We start from the raw sequence: 15,685 nt of genomic DNA on the forward strand, positions 1-15,685 counted from the left end.
TCTCCAGTGTTACTGCACCAAAAAGGTAAGTTTATTTTCAAGGACTATCTATAATTCCCTCTAGACCAACAGCTCTTGCTTGACCTGGGGTCTGTGATCTTGGATGGGAAAAAAAAATTACATCTTTAATTAAATATAATTGACTTCTTTTTTAATCCTATGTATTTTAAGCATTGCTCTGAGAAGGGGTCTCTAAGCTTACCAGCCTGCTAAAGGGTCCCATACAAAAATGATTAAGAAACCCAATTTTAGACCAATGGTACCTGCTTTTGAGATATTTGTGGAATGTTTCCTACATGTAGAATATATATGTGGAAACTTCAAACGACAAAACACGAGCTTCTAGATAAAAATCCCCAAGCACTACTATGTGTAAAAGATACAAGTCTCTGGGTTCCTCCCAAAAAAGTGATTATAAATACAGAATGTCAGTTAGACAGAAATAAACCTTGTGGAAACTAGCCAGTTACCACAATGAGCTTTGGGTAAATGTCTCCTTTTTTTGGTCTGGACCTGTGATTTTACTTTAGGGAACTCCCCAGAAGGAAACTCCCTACTCCAATGAAGGTCACCACCTGCTGCTTGACAATTTATAGTCTTACAGAGTTTCCAAGGCTTTGAGAGGTTAAGTGATTTTCCCAGGGTGACACAGCCAGTCACCATCAGAGGGAACACAGCTCTCCTGGGCTTCAAAAAGAGAACTCTATCCACTAGGACACACTGCCTCCCAAACCACTCCTAATGACCTTAAAAGACCTTAATAGAATGATGAGACAGACAGAGGGAGATAGACAGATATGTCCCATAAAATAGCAAAGTAGCATCATAATGTATAAAGATTTTTTTTTAACATGGGGCTATAATTCAAAGGGAGGAGAGGTGAAAAGATTTTCTTTTTGTCAAATTAGGAGATTGGATTAGAAGATTGCTAAATTTCTCCCCTGTTCTAAATCCTATGATTCTATATTATAAGACAATATTTAATCTGTATCTAAGGTCTGTTTTTATGACATCATAACCGCACACTATGACTTTTCATGGTTCTCTTGTTCTCCACGAGTATATTGAGTCTTCTTGGAGGCAGACTTAATAAATCCCCCTTCTACCTTTGTCCCACAGTCCTTTCTCAAATTAAATTTACTCTGGTTGTAATGAAGAACTTCCACGTGTGCATTCTCCAGAGGTTCCTTTACTCAGCTCAGGGTATTATGGCCCTCACTCTTTACCCAGCCTCCCCACTCTTTTCTTGACCATCTGAATTTTACCCATTCAACAAACCCAGCTCGAGTCCTTCCTTTTCCAGGTATCATCCTAGTTCTAAAACGATCTCTACTCATCACCAATCTTATTACATTACTAATCCCAGGAAATTCGAACAATTATGTTTTTCTTTCGTTATTCCGCTTCACGTGATTCTGCCACTCCCGACAAGCCTATAATTTCTTTTTGTACAGGAATGCCTTGTTTCACCACACTTCACTTTACTATGCATTTTTTAAACAGATTGTGGTTGTTATTTATCCTTCGTTCTCCAAGAAGACCAATGACATCAGGAGGGTGATGTCTTGTCTTGAGAATGAATTGGATTTAAGTGAGTCAAGACTGTGCAAAGTCAGCATCCTCGCTCTCTCCTCCGGAGTCCTTTGGAGTCCAGTGGCAAGACACAGGTCAGGATGACCGCTCTTCTCTTTTTAAAACAAACTGAAGGTTTGTAGCAACCCAGCATTGAGTAAGTCTGTCAGCACCATTTCCGCGACAATATGTGCTCACATCATGTCTCTATCACATTTTAGTAATTCTCGCAACAGCATCTGTTATGGTGATCTGTGATCTTTGACATTACTGCTGTAATTGGTTTTGGGCACCACAAACCCCGCCCCCATATAAGACGGTGAATTTAATCAATACATGTGATGAATGTTCCACTGACCAACCATTTCCTAAGATCTCCCCCTCTCCTCAGGCCCTATTCCCTGAGATACAACAATACTGAAGAAGATGACATAAACTTAGTTGATAAAACAGTGGCAGAGTTTGAGAGGATTGCTTCTGGTTCTGAAAGAAGTTCTACTGTGGGTTAAATGCTATCCAACAGTATCATGTGCTGTGGAGAAATCATTCATGAAAGGAAGAGTCAATCGATGTGACGAACTTCCTTGTTGTCTTATTTTTAGAAAATGCCACAGACACCCCAAGCTTCGGCAACCGCCGCCCTGATCAGTCAGCAGCCAACAGCATCGAGGCCAGACCCTCCGCCAGCAAAAAAATTACAACTCATCGAAGGCTCACATGATGGTTAACAGTTTTTAGCAACGAAGTATTTTTAATTAAGGCATGTACATTGTCGTTTTGTTGTTTTTTTAAAATAATGCTATTATTTTATATTATTATATTATATATTATATTTTAAATGATGCTATTATACCGTGATCCAAGACAATTTTGAAGGACTTATGATGAAAGGTACTGTCCAACTTCAGAGAAAGAACTGGTGGTGCCTGAATGTAAATCAAAGATACTTTTTCTTTATTTTGTTGGGTTTTTGTCTGTTTTCTTTCACAGTATGACTTACATGGAAATGTGTCTTGCATGACTACACATGTATAACCTATGTCAAATTGCCTGCCTTTTCAATGACAGTGGGAAAGAAGGGAAGGAGGAAGAGAATTTAGAACTCAAAATTTGAAAAAAGAATGTTAAAACTGTTTTCATATGTAATTGAGGGAAAAAATTTCAAAGACCATAATGCTATCAAACACTTAGTAGACTACGGTATAGAACAAACATAACTTTTATATGCACTAGGAAACCAAGAATTTTGTGTGACTCCCTTTATTATAGTGATCTGGAAACAAACCCACAATATTTCTGAGGCATACCTGTACCTCCCCCCACTGCCAATAATAGATTATTAGGTTCTTCAAAAGCTGGACAAGAAGATACAATGGAATTACATATAGGACATACAGGTGTTCCTCTGCTCTGCCTATGGGAAGATTTCTTAACTTGGGGTCCAAGAGGTTGGTTTTTTAAAAATATTTTGTTAATTTTTCAATAGGATTACTTTCCTTTGTGATCTATACTTCATTTTATGCATTTAAAAACATTATCCTAAGAAGGGGTCCATAGACCACCAAAAGGAGGCCATAACATAAAAAATGTTAAGAACCCCTGGCCTAAGACATGACCAACCTTGGGGCTCACCAGCTTGTGGACAAGGAACCCGCTAATCTACACTTATAATAAAGGGAATGGTCAACAAGAAGAGAGAAGCAGCTGTTCAAAAACATATACCAGCAGTCCACCAGAGCACAGGCAGAGACCACAGCCAATGGAAACTTCAAGAAGAATCGAAGGAGATGAGACGGAGGGTAATTGGCTGCAATGCAAGGAGCCTGCACTTCGTTATCCAAAAAGGACAACATGATTTTCTCGATGAGGATAACACTTATTATATAACCCCCAGACAGACTTCTGCAAGCACACAAAAGACAATCTGGAAAGCTATTGTTACCTTGTCAATCCCAAACTCCCAGCTGTCACGGCTCCTGGAGGCCCTAGAATGGGGCCAGAAACTGTCATCTTACACTTAGTGTGGTGGGTGCTTTAGGCATGTCAATAGATTAAAACACTCTTCAGAGTTCTGAGGCTTCTTTCCTCATGGGTAAAATAAACGGGGCTGGACTAGTTCAGCAGCTCGCCGAGTGTGAGGGGGTCCCTGAGATCCTTTCAGGGGGTCTGCAAGGTCAAAGCTATTTTATAATAATGCTAAGAAATTGTTTGCCTATTCAAATACTCCTCCCTTTCCCAACTATGTATCTGTACGAGGTGGGATTTTCTTTTGTTCCAACCAAAATGACATATCTCAACAGACTAAATGCAGAAGCAGGTGAGAATCCAGCTGTCTTCTAAAAGAAAGTTGCAGAAATATACTTTCAAAAAATGAAATTCTCCCTTTTGCTTTGGAAAATATAGTTGTTTTTCATAAAATATGTTACTCATATTAACATTCATTTTATTATGTTTATTAACAGTTTACTATTATTTATGGATTGATAATTTTTTTAAAAATACTATCAGCATTTTTATCTATGCTTTCCAAAGGTCGACACTGCCACCATCATTCCTGGGCTAACTGGTTTCATTTCTGTACACAGCCAGTTTAACTTTGGATCACAAGGTGAAAGGCTAAACTTTCCACCAACATCTGTCCATCAGAATACTTAAATACATCTCAATACAGTTACCTTGGAATGGGGTTACTCAGAGCAATATAAAACCACTAGAAGGAAAAAAAAAGGTAGAGAAAGAGCCAGACAATCAGAAAGGGGCTTCAGAAAGACAATCTCAAAAAATATTTGAAAGGCTGAAACGTGGAAAGGAGATTTATATTTGTTCTGTTTGGTCCCCAAGGGCAGAAACAGGGGCAAATGGGTAGAATTTGAAGAAAGATAAATTTAGGCTTAAGATACAATGAAAACTTCCTAGTAAACAGGGCTGTAGAAAATGGTCTACCTGAGGGAATTTGTGAGTTCCTCATTATTAGAGAGAGGCTTGAAAATGGATAACCATAAAGTCAGGGGTACCAGCTCTTGATTAAGCATGAGTTGGATCACATCTCTTATCCTGAGGGTCAAGGATCGTTCCTGGAGTCCTCGCGCAAAGTTTCCTCCTGTATCCATCCCCATAAGATGCTGTTTTTTGCTATAATACACTTCTTGACGGATGATGAAAAAAATGATTTGGCCAATGGAAGAAAGGAAAGATGTGAATGAGAACTTTAAGTCAAACAGGTGCGTCCTCTACTCTTCACCCGAAGCACATCATTGTGGCAGGGGATTCTTGGGCACCTGAAGCACGTCCCTGTGGCACGGAGACCCTGGGTTCTGGAGAGCTATGTCAGCACAGCACAGGCTCTGCTAGGTCCCCAACCAAGAAGGGAAAGTTGTGAGTTTGAGTAAGACGCTGGAAAGTTTATCTACAACAACAATGAGAAATAGCTAATATTGATATGGTGCTTTAAAGTTTGCAAAGTACTTTAAATATGTTATCTGATTTGATCTTCAGAACATTCCTGAGAAGTAGGTGCTACTGTTCCCACTTTACAGATGAGGAAACTGAGGTAAAAAGGGATTGAGACTTGCCATGGGACACATAGCTAGTAGGAGTCTAAGACAGGATTCAAAGGTCAGCACTCCATCAACTACAAAACCAAGCAACTCCATGGGACCAGCAGAGCACAGAGGTAAAACTATCTCTGGAATCAGAGAGCTTTGGCTCAAATCCTGGTTCTAGTACTTCTATCTGGGTGACTTTGGACAGGTAACTTGTCCTCCCTGTGCCTCAGTTTCCCCATCTGTAAAATGAAATGCTCTGAGGTACCCTAACAGCACTTTGATCTATGGTCTTATGATCCTAGCTAAGTTGGGTAAGGCATCTTCAAAAGAAAGTCAGCCACCACGTGATGAGTCAATTTATTAAAGCAACTCATGAAGGGTGATAAAGGCACAGAGAGGTTGTATCAGTAGAGGAAGTATATACACCAATGAAATCACAGATCCTTTCAAATCCTGAAGGAAGAGGGTCACAGACATCCAAATCTGACTAGCTTTGGAGACGGTTCATACTATATTTATACCTGGAGTCCATCTTTAATGGAGAAGCACAGCCCTTTAGGAACCAATATTTAGGTCTTATATAGCATGTGAGAACAGGTTACCTCATTCTAAGAGGCCTAAAGGATGCCTATGGCATCACATGCCTTCAGTTCCATCTGTTCCTCATACACACAAAGCAACAGAAGGGGCGAAGAATCTTTAAATAGATTTTTCTTACATTTAAAATTAAATAACATTCTTGAAAAAGAAATCTGTGAGCTTGAAATTCACTTTAGAGCAATTTCTAAAACCTGAAAAGAGCATCCCTTTTCCCTTTCCCCAAACCCATATGAACCTTTGGTCATTTAAGGAACTTTAGATAAGGTCCATGTGTTGGATTTGCTGTTTGGAAGCTTGAGCAAACAGGAAAGAGGAAGTGATTGTAACCATGGGTTTGCTGTACACATTTCTGCACAACTTAAATCTTCAGAGCCTATCTCACACCTTACTCAAGCTTGAAAATAGGAAAGAAGCGCAAATTTTGGTCAAGAAGCAAGCTAATAACAGTCACAATTAAATGAATTTGCTGGAACTTTTAAAAGTCACAGGAGCCTTGTGGAAAAACAGGAAAACCTATGGTATGACTAAGATAACCTTTCAATTCTACTGAGATATACTCCCAATTCTCTACTTTTCCCATGGATCCATATAAATGCACCCCCCCACACACACACACTATTACCACTCCCACCCTAAAACAATAAAGGATTATATACAGGCAAAGAAGGAGGCCTTCAAAAGGTCTTATCTATTTCACCAACCCCTTTGTCTCCAGTACATATCTGAAATTCTTATCATTGAAGAAAATAACTTCATAAGCTAATGTCTCTGGTTTAAGAGCATTACCCCTTGTTAAAATGCAAATATGGCATCTGGTAGGGGGTGGAATGGGTGGAAAGGAACTACAAAAAGTCATTTTCAGTCTTTAGTATCTTATTATTAATTATGTTTGTTGCAGTCAGATTGGGACAAAGGATGGGAGAGTTTTTTGATGGAAGGACAGAAAGAAAGTGGACGAGGAAAATGGGTGGCCTGAAGACCTTGAATGAGAGGTCTCCCAGATAAATACACTCCCTCCCAGAGCAACTCATTCTACTTTAGAACACCCTAGTCATTCAGAAGCTTTTTTTTTTCCTGATGTTGGGCCTAAATTTGCTTCTTTGCATCTTCTGTTTTATAACAAGAGACACCTGGATGCCTAATGGTAGTAAGGGGAAAGGGAGAGAAAAGAATAGCAGAGGGAAGAGAAAAATTGGAAAGGGGATCAGAGGAAAGCTAAAAATAATTTTTTTTAAATTTACTTTCCAAAATCTGTCCCTCTTCTCACAATCTCAATAGAGTCTGGGCTCAAAACAAGAAATTCCTTCCTTTGAGCGGAAAATTGCTCAAGTGCAGTCGATGATTCCTGATAGGCAGAAGCTAACACTATGCAAGTGTTTTAGAATCACTATAGCACTATATAAATGTCAGTGATCATGACAGTCATTGCTCCAAATGGAGTCATGACAGACATTTATGTTCCAAAACACCACTGTGTGCTGCCCCTAACCATGACCTTGGAGGAAGATTAGTCTCTACTCCTTTCCTAGCTCTCCTCCCAGCAGAGCTCTTTCTTTGGGAAAGATTAAAAAAAAACACATAACTACAATCCACTCTTCAAGCTGTAGAAAAGAGAATTAGGTTCACTGTTTTAAAACTCGGTGAAACATTATGAAATGTTCTATATTCCCTGACACTCTTTCTAATATAGCTACTCTCTTAGCTCTCTCCCCAAGTGGCTGAACAAAATGAAAGTATTACTCTATATCTGAAATCATAATTCATATTTGTCAAGAGAGCAGAAAGAATGAGGCACTAGGAGGGTACTGAGGCAGAAAAGCACACAGACCACAACTTGCAACAGGTGCAGAAGATTCCTCTTCAGTTATTCTCATTGAAAGATAATTCTATGAAAGTAATATTCCTGCCTTGGACTGAAAACACAGGGGAGAGTGGGAGACGTTTCCAGCCCACCAGGTGCCTGCCTGAGGACCTGGGATCAGCCACCTCCACTGGCTCCCAATGCTGGGGAGGCAAGGGCTTCCTCACCCCATCCCACCAATGAGCAACTAGAAGACAAGCGATACCCACTTCCATGGAGCAAAACCAACCACTTTTCATTTCCCCAACCAATACTCACTGCTCAACTGTCAGCTTCCCACAAGGTACAGGACCACTCCCTGCCAAGTGAATTCCCAGATCCCTACCTCTTCTGTAGATATTCCAGAACCCAACTCCACCCAAACCCTGAACTCAATATCCTCTTAGTAGAGAACTGACCATCTGATGGGTCCTTATTCCCCAAGATCCTCTGGGCATTTCCACCTGTCTTGCCACTTTGCCTTCATTTAAGCACTACCCAGATTTTTCATCTGCCATAAATTGAACCTAAACATGAATCCTTTATGTGTTGTCTGCCCAATTAGAATGTGAGCTTCCATTCAGGAAGGGCCTGCTCCGATTTTCTGCTTCTATCTCCAGAATCTAACACAGCTCTTGGCACATAGTGAAGTGCTTAACAAATACTTTTTTTACCTTTATTCTACCATTGTACTTAAGAGAACCAGAAAATGGGAAGGGAGGCAATTAAGTAGCAAAGATGGGATCAAAATATTAGGTCCTCTGATTTCAAACAAGTTGTTTTCTTCACGATGTTTTACAAGATAAATGCCTACCTCTAGCACTCAGGGCCCTTCATCATGTATTTGTCTCCCTGAGAGTAAATATCTACAACTCATTTCATTCTTGTCATAACCTTTTGTATCAGAAAAACACAAAACAGAGGTTTAGCTCTGTGCTGGAACTATGAAGAATCTACCACGGTTAAAATCCTAGTGCTCTCAGATGAGTAGAAACAGCAGGCATAGGTACAGGAATTAAGATAGCTGACCAAATGAATTAACATCCTCTGAACTGATAGCACTCAATCCTGTGGCTTTCCATCACTAATAAACACTACATACCACATCGCCTATGCTACGCTAATGTGTGAATACCATCTCCTTTAGCTCTGCAGGGCTCAAAGGACAGACCACTCACTAAGAATGCTAGAAAGAATGAAGAGCGAAATGAGCAGAACCAAGAGAATGTTATATACAGTAAGAGTTAATATTGTTTTAAGAACAATTTTGAGTGAATAAATCATTTTGACGATTATAAATACCCAAATGAATTACCAAGGACATATTAAGGCATTCCTTAAGGAAGACACTAGCTGCAGCCAGAGAAATAAGTAGGTATAGAATGGTTTTACATCTATATCCCTATTTGTGTCTAATGGTAGCCATCTCTGGAGGGGGGGAGGGAGAAATGGAAAAAAGGAGAAATAGACATGACAAATTTATTCTATATTTAAAAGGAACAGCAAGTTGTACATAATAGATTTGCAGTTTCATGTGTCCTCTTTTTATTATACTATGTTATAAAAGTGCTTTTTTATTCCAAAAATTAAATAAACAAAAAATTTTTTTAAAAGAATCCTAGAGCGCTGCCTTGTACGGAACAAAGGAGCTCATTTCCACAACGAACAGATCAGTAGATTTCAGGAGAACTCTGTGAGGGTTCAAGTCATTCATTCTACAGAAGATCCAAGCAACCATTTCATTCTAGGACACTCAAAGTCCACCTAGATCCAACACTAAGTGTTTGGCTGTTCTCGTCTTTCTACTCCTATTCCTCCCCCAAGTGACATGGTCTTCCTAGCACCCCCAGAACTATGCTCTGGTCCAAGCACGTTCATAGTCTACACTGTGAGAGAACAAACAGACTGGAAAAGCTATATTTATGGTGAGTTATATCTGATGTTCCAAAATGGGGAGGGGAAGGGATTTATCCTCATGAGGAAATATTTGGTACAAAAGGATATTATGAGCCCAAAGTCCTGGGTTCAGATCCTGACTGCTGCTATGCATTACTTAGATGAACAAGGACAAGCCATTTTCCCTCTACAAGCCTCCATCTTCCCCTTATAAGAGGACTGCACAAAATAATCTCTAAAGGATCTTCCAGCTTTGGATCTTTGCTCCTTCTTGCTTCTCCTCTTAGAAAGCCAATGCACGATTATTAATTACCCAGAGAAGCAGCCAGGGGATAATGGACAAGTCAGGCTAGAGTCACGAAGACTGGTAAGTCACCTCTCACACATCTTGACTATGTGACCTTGAACAAAACCACTTAGCTTCTCAGTCACCCCGGCGACTCTCTGAGACATTAATTATGTTGGAGAGCAGGTGCCAATTTTCATTGGTGTAAGGGATTTCTTCATGAGGAGTTCCCTATATTAATGAAATTGGGTCCAGATAAAAACACCATGAAATAAAAAGAAGTCAAACAGATACTTGATTCCCTTGTCTCTTCCCTACTTTGAACCTTGCAAATTATAACTCTTAAAAATACTTAATATTTAAGCAACTTGCAAAAGGATAAGTTTTCTCTATGAGCCTTCTAGAAGAAAAGTAATTCAGATTCCCATGAACTATTTTTCAACATTAGGGTGCTCATTTCCAAGGGCATCTCATTTAAAACAAAATTATCCAAATTCAAGTGGAGAAAAGGATTTTCAGACAGAAATTATTATCTAAGGTACAATGAGTCCACGCTTGTGGACAACCTGGAGGTGACAGAGACGGGATGGATTGTGGAAATTTATAGCCTTAAAAAATATTAAAGCTGGGAAGGAGGATGGGAAGGAATGTATGTTTTCAGTTCTCTGCTGCCGGAGAGGCTGAAGCAGTAGAACTAACTCTTGAGCTTGAAAGGTCTGAGCTGCAGTAGGCTAAGCTTATTAGGTGTCCATACTAAATAGTCCAGCATCAACATGGAGAGTCTCACGGTGAGTTCACATTGCCTTGTTGTTAACAGTTCAGTCATTTCAGTCATGTTTGACTCTTCTTGACTGCATTCATTTTACAGATCAGAAAACTGAGGCAAATAGGGTTAGGTAACTTGCCCAAGGTCACACACCTAGGAAGTGTCTGAGGCTGGATTTCAACTCAGGTCTTCCTGACTCCAAGCCCAGAGCTCTATCCACTGCACCACCTAGCTGCCCCTCCACGTTGTCTAAGGAGGGGCAAATCAACCCATGAAACAGGGAAGTTCAAAATCCTGAGTCAAACAGCAGAGGTATTGGGCCCATGAGTAGCCACTACACTCTCAGCCTGGGTGAGATAGGAAGCCTTTGTCTTTACAAGGAAAAAAAATAAAACCCTTAGCTAAATCCCCAAATTAGGAGACTTTTAAAAATAAGTTTTTACTGATATTTTCTATTGTTTGCATCACCCTAATTACCCTCACAGAGAAACATCCCATATAACAAACAGTATTTTTTTTAAGGGAGGAAAAGAATCAGGACAACTGATCAATATATTGCAAAAAGTCTGAAAACATGTGCAATATGTAACACCTGTGGAACTCCCACCTCCACAAAAGGATGGGTTGGAGGGTACGCCATCAAATCTCTTCATTCAAGGCCTGCCGGATCTGAATGATTTTGTTAATATACTTTTGATGTTTTCAAGTTGGTGTTCTATTTTATCTTGCTGTAGTTTCTGTGTAGAAAATACGAAATGCTCCACAAATCTGTGTGCCATCCTCGCCTAGGGGCCACGCTCAGCTTCTCTCTAGTATTCCAAATTTTAATGCATATACTGCTGAAAGAACACCCCAGATAAAAAGCTGTGGGGGGGGGGGGGGAAGAGTAAATTTAAACTGAAGAACACATTTAGGCATCAAATGAGCAGGGGAAGTGACATAAAGGCGCCAGGGCTGATTCATGCATTTCCAAAATCTACGCAAGATAAAAACGAAACCAAGAAGACTCACAGTCTCTGAGCAGGTTACCAAGCATCAAAAGACTGATGAAAAAAAAAATTTTCTTGAAAACTAATATTACGTAGTTCCTGAGATCACAACTTGAGTTGACTAGGGGAAGGCTGACAATCTAAATTAAATCGTAATTTCTCAAGAGGAAGGTACATATACAATAGTCACTGATACCTGACAACCCTGATGTGCCTTACAGACACATCAAAGTCAAAAGACAAGGTATGAACATAACAGGATAACAGCATCCTTCAGGCACACGAGGACCACTGACTCACGATGAATTCTGTGCTGAGGAGATCATCTAGTCCAGTATCTGAAATTCATCCTTCGGTGCTTCATTTGCTTCTTGTTTCATCCTCTTTGCAGGCAACTTCAGACAGCTTTGCAGACAGGACTGACATTTCCAGGACACTGTCGATCTGGAGGCCTATTGCTTTGGGAAGTGTTTGGGGGCCTCTGTGACAAAACTTAATCATCTTTCCTAGTAGAAGGAAAGCTGCTACATAAATCCAAAGTAACATAACGAGAATTAAACATGTGGAGACACGGTTGTACAAATATGAGACAAGTTGCAGGGCGCGGGCCAATCAAGTTGGGCCAATGTTCTTCTGACGGGTGAATGACATTGGCAAGTCTTTCCAGGGCTGGGGACTTGAAGTGAGGGTGGAGAAGGCAAAACAGCATGGGAGAAAGGGAAAGTAAAAAAAAAAAAAAATAGCACATCCAACAAAGGACATCCAGAAAAGCACAAATGGGAACTGGAACCAAGGAATACAGACATAGAGTAAACAAGCAGTGGCGGTACCTAGAAGCAGAAGAATCCAGAGAACAAGAACTCAGGAACCTATGCATGAGTTCCAGACTCGAGTTCTGATAATGCTGGTAGCAGCTCTACTTGCAAGCTTGGGGTTTCCTCATCGGTGATCTTTCTCATCAACAAGGTCAGCCCCAACCCATTTTGTTCATTCAGTTCAGTCGTTTTTCAGTTGTTTTCCTCTCTTCATGGGGTTTTCTTGGCAAAGAGACTGCAGTGGTTTGCCATTTCCTTCTCCAGCTCATTTTACAGATGAGGAAACTGAGGTAAACAGGGTTAAGTGACTTGCCCAGGGTCACACAGCTAGTAAATGTCTGAGGCTAGTTTTGAACTCAGAAAGATGAATCTTCCTGACTCCAGGCCTTCCACTCTATCCACTGTGCCACCTAGTTACTCCTTGGCACCTCTCAAAGCCTTACATCAGAAAGTGATTGGACTTTGGTTGAGGAAGAAAGGGCAGATATTCAAAGATTTCAAAGAAGTCTCAAAAGTGACCAGATGGTATTATTAAAGTGTGAGGGGATTTCAAAAAGAATAATCTAGGGAGCAGGCCTACACTTATTGAAAAGTTTTAAGATCAACGTCTGCAGAACCAGGCAGTCCTAGATTTTCCATAATACACAAACTGGGAAACACCTATATAACCTATTTTAACTTATAAAGTTAGATTTGCTCTTGATAAGTTGGGTAGAAATGAAAACATTTATATGCACTAAGATAACAAGTTTATTTACTAAAGATTAAATTTGTAGGATTTCTTTACAGCAGGAGTTTTTAAGTCTGTGGTTTGTGACATTTTTTCCTTAACATTTTGATATTTGTTTCAATATTATTAGTTTTGTTTGTAATTCCATGTTTTTTTATTTTATGCATTTAAAAACACTATTCTGAGAAAGGGCTTCATAGGGTTTACTGAACAACCAAAGTTGTCCACAACACAAAACAAGTTAAGAACCTCTGCTTTAAACTGAGGAACGCTATGTGATATGAATCCTAATTTATTTGTTTGACAAATTGGGATTCTCAAAATATAAAAAACTCTATTAACGTAGAGGTGGTAGGATCAGAGATTTTGTGGAATCTGACTGCTTCATGCTATGGATTCATTGAAAGTGACTTGCCCAAGGTCAGACAGAGAGCTAGTAAGTGAGAGGGTTGGAATTTGAACCCAGGTCCTCTGACATCAAGTATAGTGACTTTCCAAAGTACTGTGCTGTCTCAGACAAGTGGAATAGGCCAAAGAACCCAGAGGTCAGTGAACAGATTTCTTTATAGCTGAAACTGACATCACAAAGACCACGCATGTTGCTTGTAACAAAGCCTACCAGACCTGAACTCAATGACAGCATAGTAATCTGGGGTTATTTACTGAAGGCACAAACTATATGACAGCACAGTACCGTAATTTATATTCATAATCATGATCCTACCTCTACCAAATTCCTACAGCGATGCTTCATTATGGCACAGAGGTCACCCTGGATTCTCAAAAACTATACTCCATTGCATAAGAAGCCCTGACACGTTCTATCTAGACGGAAAGGCTCCCAAAGTACAAGCCTGGTAATAAGGTTGTTTTCTAAGGACTAACTTAGCTAACTAGACAGAGGCTCACCACCAACAACCACCATAGGATGAATTTCTTTGACTGTAACTCACGAAGACTGTCTACAGAAGGAGGTAAGGAGTTAGCTGTGCATTAGTGAGAAGAATACCCACAATAATCTCATAAAGTACTGACGATGGTCTATAAACGATGAAAGGATTTAACTATGCATTAGTGAAAAGAGTAAGAAATCACAAACCTTGTAAAATACTGACGACTGAAATATAACAGTAACCAGTCCTGGGGAAAAGGCTAACGTGTTGCAAATATTCCATATAAAAGGACGGTGAAGCGTCTCACAAATTGTATTATGATATTTATTTTATAAAGTAGTTAATTTTTTTAAAGAATTAGGGTAAAGGTTGAACTATCTGGCGAAGTCACACAGAATATCTCCTTCCCAAAGACTCATGATAAATGAGATATTATTGTACCCTGTTTCCTTAAAGTGAAGCATATCCCCATTCCAAAACAGAAGAAATGGCTGTACTTTAATCCTTGATATCATAATTGTTCCCTGAATCATGTTTTAAGAAGTTTAAGAAGAGTAATTTATATACAAAGGTCAGATAACTAGACCTCTGTTTCTCTTCCTTTTTCCAAGGCTAAGTTTATTCTTGAAATATTACCAGGAAGGAGAGATGCTGAACCTCAAATAAAAATCCATTAAATTCCTTTGCTGATGAATGGTTTGACAGGGGTTGTTTAAAACAAATGGCTAGAGAAGTTGGAGAAGTATATGTGTGTACACATGTGTACACACACATCCATCTATATATCTCTACATGATACGTGTGTGTGTGTGTGTGTGTGTGTGTGTGTGTGTGTGTGTATTTTCCCCACAAACTACTCATCCACATTCGGCTTACCATCACTATGAAAAATGGAGTGGGTAGTGCTACTTGAGGAATTAAATTTTTTTTTTAAAAAAAGGCATCAAGTGTCTCAAAGTACAAACCAAGCCTCTTGGACGATCTATTTAATGATAAGGAATAAGACGGAACAAAGCTTATTTAAGGTTTCTTGTTCCTTTAACTGTAGAAATGTGAGGTCACTTACGGGATGATAAAGACATCATTTCTCTGCTATTAGAAGTGGGCTTAGGAACACTCTGTTTTCCACAGAAATAAGTTGACTGCGACTGCTTTTTCAACGGGGACAAGGCTCTAGAGAAGGAACAAGGTGTCCCTTTCTCCTTATTTCTTAAACTCTTCACAACGTCATTGGTTCTAGGTCCAGCTCTGACTGTGACCTTGAGGTAAAACTTCTCTATCTCTAAAAAACAAGAGTATTGTAGTAAATTTCTGAGATCCATCCCACCTCATTATGACATTCTATAATTTTCTGGGGAAGAGAAGTTTTATAATCTTTTAGTGGTAAATGGAATTCAAGAAAAAAAACATCATTTGAGTCTTAAGAGTTATTTCATTTTCCTAAGGAAAGATATTACCAAGGTTTGCTCTTGCATATGTTTAGGCTAATAATAACTTTCAGGACTGCGTGTCCCTGTGGCTATTGTGGGGTGGGAGTGGGGGCTGTCTTTTTCTCAAATGCATTGATTTTCAAATGAAATATAAACTTCTTGACATTATCATAAAAGCTTCAGGTTTGGCAGATTTCACATCAGTTGTTATATGAGAGCTCAAAATAACAATGCTCTAGGCTTGATAACTCCCAACAAATATTTTGAATCTTTCCTTGAAAATAAAACAATACTGCAGTGCTAAAATATTAATGCACAATAAC

At 39.4% G+C, this 15,685-nt stretch overlaps 1 protein-coding gene and 1 non-coding gene across 2 annotated transcripts in view; both read right to left on the reverse strand.

Annotated features, from left to right (window-relative positions):
* Window positions 1–15,685, reverse strand: part of PSD3 (pleckstrin and Sec7 domain containing 3) — a 451,252-nt gene that overhangs the window by 164,203 nt on the left and 271,364 nt on the right. The gene's annotated exons all lie outside the window — the stretch shown is intronic.
* On the reverse strand, window positions 11,250–11,354 carry LOC118845153. The gene has a single exon (XR_005010029.1). It is a non-coding gene; the product is annotated as a U6 spliceosomal RNA (small nuclear RNA).

Source organism: Trichosurus vulpecula, chromosome 3 (genome assembly GCF_011100635.1).
Source record: "Trichosurus vulpecula isolate mTriVul1 chromosome 3, mTriVul1.pri, whole genome shotgun sequence".
Lineage (NCBI taxonomy): Eukaryota > Metazoa > Chordata > Mammalia > Diprotodontia > Phalangeridae > Trichosurus > Trichosurus vulpecula.